Here is a 7,657-nt window from a genome sequence, read left to right as displayed (position 1 = left end):
AGAGGCATGTGCAGAAAAAGAAGTGGTAGGAAAAGCCTGCTGGGAAGATGGACGGCCAGCATGGTTCCCTGTGTTTCAGGGGCCAGATCACTGTGTGTGAGTCCAGGTACTGTTTCATCACTTTTTCTCTGTCTCCTAGGTGGGTCTCCGATTTGAGGACATCCCTCAAAAGGAAGGCTTGCAGCACCTCTACCTGCCACATTGAGGCAGCTCTCCTTTGAAAAGAAGTTATTCTTGCCTATTCACATGTTGGGTTGACAGTTTGAAACTCCTCCTCAAAGCTACCAATTCCACTTTTCTCCCCCAGCAGACAAACTCACATGTGTGACGGTTTGCTTCCGGGTTACATTTACAGAGGTTCTCAGGGCCGATTTTCCACAGGAGGAGAAGGTGGGCTTAGATTTGGTTATTCTACCACTGACAACCATCCTGCAACTTATCCGATGGTGAAGAAATTCGATAGGAATAACACAGGACAGTGGTTTTAGTTGACGTTTTTTCTGCATTTGACCTTGTGGACGAATTTTCCAGTTATTTATTACTGTGTGAGAAATCACCCCAAATGTAGTGGCTAAAACAACAGCAGGGAGTCAGGACTCAACAAGAGCTCTGGGGCACAGTCTGGGCTCAGGTCCCCTATAGGCAGACGGTGGCTGGAGCGGTGGGGACTGGAGGAGCCGGAGGTCTGGCCAGGCGTCTTCTCCTCTTCTTGTCATCTCAGGCCTCTCCGTGTGGTCAGCTAGTTTGGGCTTCCTCACAGCATGGCAGCCTTGGGATAGTCGGCCAGCTTCCATGGCAGCAGATGTCTTCCAGATCTAGTGTTCCAGCCAATAAGGGACATAAGCTGAGTTATGATTTAGCCTTTGATATCTTATTCGCTATTGGTCAACAGAGTTGCAAATTTGAGGGGAGAGAAAATAAACCTCATTTCTCAATCAGAAGAGTATCAGAGTCATTTTGTAGGAAGAGCACATTGATGAGAGACACTGTTGAGGCCGTCTTTGGAAAATCTCACCTGCCATATTGGACCGACTGTAAATAGTTAAGAGTTAAGCTGTAGAAAGCCAATATTCATCCCCGATGCTGTGACTGATGTACAATCTCTCCTTAACACCATCCTGCGAGGAATCTCTAACAGACCAGAGAGCAACTTTGAGTGTGGTAAAACAGGTAACTATTCTGATGACTTAATAACATTTGTTAAACTTCCTAAAAATCTCAGCATCTACTTCTGTTCTGCCATATGCTGCCGTCCTTCAGAAAAGGAGAGATAAGACTGCCATCCACTTCCACCTGTGGCTCCCCAGGCAGATGTGCTGCATATACATAACTGGTACTTACAACACTCCAGTCCCTTCAAAGGTGTCTTCCTGTACTGAAGCCAGGAAGCTGAAAGCAACATTTCCCAGAATCCTCTGCAGCTAGGGTTCCACAGGTGATAAAGGGGGTCTCCACCAGATGCATTTGCATAGGATTTGAAGGCAGAAGTGATGGGGAGGCTGTGGATATTAATTTCCAATGGCTGCTGTAATAAATCACTACACATTTAGCTGAAGATGACACACACTTATCACTTTACAGTGTGGGAGGTCAGAAGTTTGCCAGGGGTCTCACTGGCTAAACTAAAGATGTCAGCAGCACTGAGTTCCCTTTTGCAGGTTTCAGGGGAGACCTGTTTCCTTGCTTTTTTATCTTCTAAAGGCCACCCATACTCCTCTCCTATGATCCCTTGCTCCATCTTCAAAGCCAGCAATGTTGTGTCCGTTTGACCTTTCTTCTATAGTCACAAGACCTGTAGTGGGAAAGGTTTTCTGCTTTAAGGACCAATGTACATAGACAAGGCCCCCCCTGGAGAATCCAGGTTAGTCTCAAGGAGCTTGACTTCATCCCATCTACAAAGGTGACATGTTCACAGGTTCCAGGGATTAGGATGAGGACATCTTTGTGAGTTGGGGCACATTAACTAGCCTACTGTGCTATGTTTCTGTTTCTTCCGTTGTCACTGCTGGCAAGCATTTTCATGGACTGTCTGGTTTTCTGTGATGGCTTCCTGGAAGGATGATCCCTGACCATGGCAGTGGCAGCCTCATTCAGGAGCTAGTAGCTTCTCAAATCAGCAAGCAGCTTCTTGATCATTGATCAGGCAGTGACTCCATCGGTGGCCCAGTTTTACAATGTGACTTTCAAAGTTGTTCTGGAAAGCCTGACCAAGAGTGCATTTCCTCAGCTTTCCTGACCCAACCATTCTGTAAGCCATTTTATCATATATCCTCTGCAAAGTGGGTTCTGATGCTTGCAATAGAGCCCCAATACATGTTCTCAGAGCTATATCCCTGTGTGTGTCCATGTCTCTCTTTTCTAAGCTCCACTTATTTCGGAGGATGGAGCATCACCGAGACAACACTAAATTAGATTAGAACATGGGAAGATATGGACCACTTCAAAGTAGTTAAAATGCTATAAATAACCTTACAAACTAAGACTATGGCATTGTCATTTAAGGGTTACCAGCAGGCAGCTATCCTGGAGACCTCATTTAGCGTAGTTGACCTTGAACCTCTGTGTAGCAACAAGGCACCTACTGTATGTCATATTAATTTAGAAGGTAGAGTGTTGCAGTGCAGGCCAAGGCCAGGTCACTCCAGGCTTCATATGCAGCACAAAGTGGAGAGATCAAATGCTATACTGGAACAACCTCTTAGGAGATGTACTAGCTCCAGGAAACTGTCACTGAATTTATTCCTTCAATTAGAAGAAGGAAAAAAAGCATGTGTTCTTTGTGTTCATCTGTGTTGCTTTTGTATTTGCACGGTACCCTCCCCCCTTCCTGCTCTTGCCTCCCTTCCACAAGTCCTCCTATTGGACAAGGACAGAAAGAGACAAGCTTGAGAATGGCGTCATTGTTCCTCAGTGCCTTCCTGAACAATTTTTTTGAGAAGGAAGAGATCACTTCTAGGGCTAGAGGTGAAGGCCAATAGCATTAAACTCCAATGAAATGATGTATATAAGAAAGAGTTACAAAACATCGCTCTTCTGTACTCAGGTTGTTTTTTGGTACGGTCATTGCCAGCCTTGTGTTATCATCATCATTATTAATAGCCTGATATTATAATTGGTCCCTTCTGACCTTCCTTGCCAGCATGCCTCTTCACTGTCCTGAACTTTCTTACCTTCAGTCTTGATTTGAAATCTCAGTCACAAGCCGTTAGTTAATATTTGATGCCTGCTATTTGCTAAGCAGCACGTAAGCCCTGAGGATATAGGAACAAACAAAATAGACCCTCCTCTGTGTCTTCAGGGAGTTCACAATCTTCCTTGTCTTCTTGGTTGGAAAGTCCTCCCATTTTCCTCCTATCTATTTGTATGTAATCTTATAATAGGCACATAAATGAAATCTTAACTGACTACTCCAATCAAAGCCTTCTTCTCTCTGTGACCTCCTATAGCCCTTCTTTCTAGGGTGACTGAGCGTCTAATTTATCATCCAAACCAAAACACTGCTGAGTGAAAGGGGGTGCTATTAATAAGAATGCTACAATGACAGATGTGTCCAGGGCAAACCAAGCACACTGTCCACTGTGACTGGGTTGCTCCTGCTTCTCTGCCAGACTGTGCACTCCCTAGAAGGTATAACCAGTATCTTACACTTTTCTATTGAATGAATTACTTAACTCTGGCCAGATGCCAGAATAGTTGCTCAGTAAACACATGCTTAAGTTGAAAAAAATTAGTATTCCCTTAAATTACATAACACTGAAGACTTGGACTTCCAATCCATCTCAGAAATAAACGTGATCGTTAATCAGTTTATTATATTTTAGAATGCTGACCAGTGTGGAAAACATCCCCTTTGTCCAAGACTGTTCCTTCTTGGCCTGACAGCTCGTTTCTATCTTATGGAACACAATATAGGACTATTATGCCTCATTTGCTTTCACTGTTGAAAAAAATCTAATATCTTTTTTAATTAGTGTAATGAATGAGTGAAGATATTTATCCCCTCCATACAGTGTCCTGTGAAGGACACACAATAGATGTGTCCAGGGTTTCCTTGGAGGGAGGATAACCTGTATCGGGCCATGTGTAAAATGGTAGAGTTTTTCTAAGTAGCCTGCCACACTCCAGGAAAAACTCTACTATTTTTAGGGAACATTTCCGACCAAAGTGGGATGAGTATACTGTGCCCCCACCCCCCCAGAGAGGAAAAGAATGGCCTCAGGAGAGATGAAGGGGGAGGGGCGTGTGGGGGTTTCACTATTTCAGGAGACATGTGTCTAGTGCTTCTGCTCAGCTGAATCAACTCGGAGGCTTCCCTGTGTACAACGGCGAGGTTTTCATTTTCAGGGGGAAAATGTTATGCTGAGAAACCACCTATAAGGATATGATTTCGGAAGTGGAGCAAAATGGAGCCAAAGGAGGGTGCCCTCCAGATGAAAAGGCACACGCTCATCATCGTTTCCTTTCTGCATAGCTTTTTTCTAATCATCGCATTGTGGAGTATTTGCATGACAACTGCTTTATGACACCATTCCGCATCTCGATTTGTCTTTGGGGAACCAGTTATGTGCTGCTGGCCTGTCTGTCCCTCCTCTCCCCACCCCCAGCCTCAATTTCCATCTTCACTCTGTTTTCAGCTGGTATTCTTTTCTGGTTGAACAGCCACAGACACAAGCTGTCTATATCCCCCAGCTCATGGAGTTCAGCTTGGCGGATGAAAATAACCCCCGGAAGGGAGCTGTTCATAAACAGCGCCCTGCTCACAGCCACCAGCGCAGGTGAAGCCTGAGTGAAAAGGCAAGTCTGCCATTGCCCCGGGAGCACCCACTGTGCATAAAATGAGCTTTCACTTCCACCACCACTTCCCCCCAAGAAAAGCAAGAAACTGGTTTTAGACTTCTGACTTCTTTTCGGAATGAAAACAAGACAGTTTTTAATCCACTCCCAACCTATGAATGCAATGAACGGTAAAATAACACTAGTTTGCAAACTCTTCAACCCAAGGAAACATTATTTGTCCCATGGGACCACTTAATATGAAATGTGCAAGCTGCACTGCTTACTCCACAACTGCCTTTGTCTGTATTTCTTGACACCGAGAAGTGAGCCAATATCTGTGAATTAAGCCAATATGTAAGAGAAGTGACTTGGTTACATTTAGAAGTGGGCATGTGGTTGGTATCACAGCTGGCTGTGGGGTTTTACCACAGGAGGTATGTTTCTATTTAGTGACCTCGGATTAAGGGGAGGACACCAGGCGGTCATCAGCAGGGCTCCAAGTCAATGGATGTCACTACTAAAGAGAATTTCGATGTGAGTTTACCTATAGATATAAATACCATATCTATAGATATAAATACTATCTCCTTCTCAGCCTCCTTGGTTTTTCCAGGTCACCCTTGAAAGGGAATGAATGGGTCCCTTTTCTGCTAGAAATAATTTTACTTTGCAGTCAACAGAAGGAAGAAGAGCCATTTCTGGAACTTGTGTTCGGGTACTCAGAATTCTATGCAAGTCCCTAGTGCATGCTTTCAATTTTATTAAAAAATACTCGCTCCAGTTTGGTGTTTCTTTATATTTATGCTGAAGATAAAATATTCAGAGCAAAATCTCACATTGGAGTGTCAGAGGAAGAGAGAAGCGACATCAACTGGGGTCTTTTGAAAATCAACATACGTGGCATGTTTTCACTAAACAGTCTCCAGTGTTCAGGTTTTCAGATGTTTGGGTGCAACAGACTTTTGGACAGACAAATGTATCACCTTCCTGGGGGAGAGCTATGACTTGGCGGGATCTCCACTAGATCCCAACTGAAGGGGGAGCCAGGCCAGGAGGCTGACCCTGAGGTCTGGGCTGGGAGGAAGTGGTTAAGGGGGGGAGGCCCATTTCCGTTGCCTCCTGTTACTCTGAGTAGACACACCCCCACATTTGTTCCTAAAGAAGGACTCTAGCTACTGGCCACTTCCTAATTAACCACTGGAGAATAGCCTGAGGATGCGGGTTCTTGGAACGTTCCAGTTCACACCCTGCTCCAGTGATGAACACAGTTGGATGGAAACACAATGGCATAGATGGTGGGTGTTAGTGGGCAAACTCGGAGGCTGGTCCTGAAAGGCTGGAGGTGGGAGGGAAGAGGGGTAGGAATACTGGGGTGGGGTGGAAAGGAGAGGAACATTCTCAGAGCCAGATCAACCTGATAGAAAAAAATAAAGAGAAATGACTGTGTGTCAGATAACAAAGGAGTGAATGCTCACACCAGATGCCCAGTTTCACAGACAGGGCCAAGTACAATTTCTTTAGGAATGAGCCATGTGCATGGATATGAGCATGCTAGAAGTGGGGAGCAGGGAAGAAAGATGACCCCAACGTTTTCTAAGATAATCCTGACTGTTCTGTTCCCCCAACCAAAAGCTTATACATTTCCATTCCCTCACTCCAGTAACGCTGTAGGGATCTCCAGGGTAAGAACCTGCGATGCTGCCAATCTCCTGTCTGTACCTCCCCCTTCCCCGCAACACAATTAGCCTGGTTTTCTCACTTGCTCTCCTGCTCCTGAGGGAGCTGTCACTTCACACCAGGGACCTGCACAGCCTTCTGCCACCTTAACACCTGAATAGCTTCCCCCAGTCTAATGTCAAAGAGCACCTACTCCCTTATAAAATGAGTCTCGCTCTCTGCTCCCCACTACCCTGGGGGAGGGGAGAGAAGGCTGTGGTCTCGCAGGGATAGAATTGCAGCTGCTTCCTCTCTCCAGACCCCTCCCCAGCCACGGAAACTCCTGCGGTGGTGCTCCCGTCCTCAGGTGCATCACTCCTCCCCCACCTTTCCAGACACAGGTCAGCATCGGTGCAACACATTCTCCTTCTTGCCCCTCATCCAAATTCTCGTCCTCCCCACCCCCACCTCCAATTTGGGATTCAGACACGTGGGGAAGAGGCTGGTTCATGGCCAAGCTCAGTCTCGGTTAAGACCAGGAGCCCGCTATCCCAGCGCTGAGTCCAGCTCCCCACAGGCACGGAGAGTAAGGGAGGTCATTCAATGGCAGCCGGCCCCCCAGGACCCCGGCCCTAGGTCGCTTGCGTATCCACTCCCAAGGCACTGATCTAGGGGTCCTGCGCGTCCCCAGCCCGAGTATTGTCCCGAGCTCCTCACCATTGTCTCGGCGGGTCCCCTCACTCTCTGGGGCACCTCAGTTCTCCCCAGTCCCCCTACTCTCCCGGGCACCCTCAGATCTGCCCAGTCCTCCCACTTTCCCGGGCACGTCAGTTCTGTCTGAAAAAGTGCGCGCGCCCCTTCCTCTCGGCAACTTCGCGTCTCCCGGGTGGGGTCAGACACCCGAGCCCCCGCGGCGCGGGAAGCCCAGGACGCCCCAGTCCCCGCAGCTTCCAACGTGCAACGAACGCTCGCCACGCAGACCTGCCGGGTTGTGAGCAAAATCAGGAGCAAAAAGGAAGGCATAAAACGGTGCACGTACCTAAAGACGATCGCTCTTCGTCATGACAGGGACACTTGGGGCTCTGGCGTGTAAGAGCCTCTGTCCCAGTGCAGTGCCCGCACCTTCGGCTTCGCAAACAGCCCGAGCTCGCCCTCCGGGTACAGGGTCGGAGGGCCGCCGGGGCAGTTGGGTCCTCGCGCGCGGGCTCCAGCGCCAGCTGCGCGC

The 7,657-nt window shown here is 47.5% G+C and overlaps 1 protein-coding gene across 4 annotated transcripts in view; it reads right to left on the bottom strand.

Moving 5' to 3' along the window:
- RIPOR2 (RHO family interacting cell polarization regulator 2) overlaps nt 1–7,657 on the bottom strand; it is a 103,955-nt gene that overhangs the window by 77,418 nt on the left and 18,880 nt on the right. The window contains exon 1 of one of the 4 annotated variants that reach the window (XM_015595560.2): nt 7,472–7,603. The exons of the other annotated variants lie outside the window; for them this stretch is intronic. The gene's annotated coding sequence lies outside the window, so the exon portion shown is untranslated. Of the gene's footprint in view, nt 1–7,471; nt 7,604–7,657 lie in introns of those variants that run through there. 4 annotated transcript variants of the gene reach the window in all.

This window comes from Pteropus alecto, unplaced genomic scaffold (genome assembly GCF_000325575.1).
Source record: "Pteropus alecto unplaced genomic scaffold, ASM32557v1 scaffold106, whole genome shotgun sequence".
Lineage (NCBI taxonomy): Eukaryota > Metazoa > Chordata > Mammalia > Chiroptera > Pteropodidae > Pteropus > Pteropus alecto.
The sequence above is the reverse complement of the archived record's forward strand: the minus strand, read 5'-3'. Positions and strand labels throughout refer to the sequence as shown.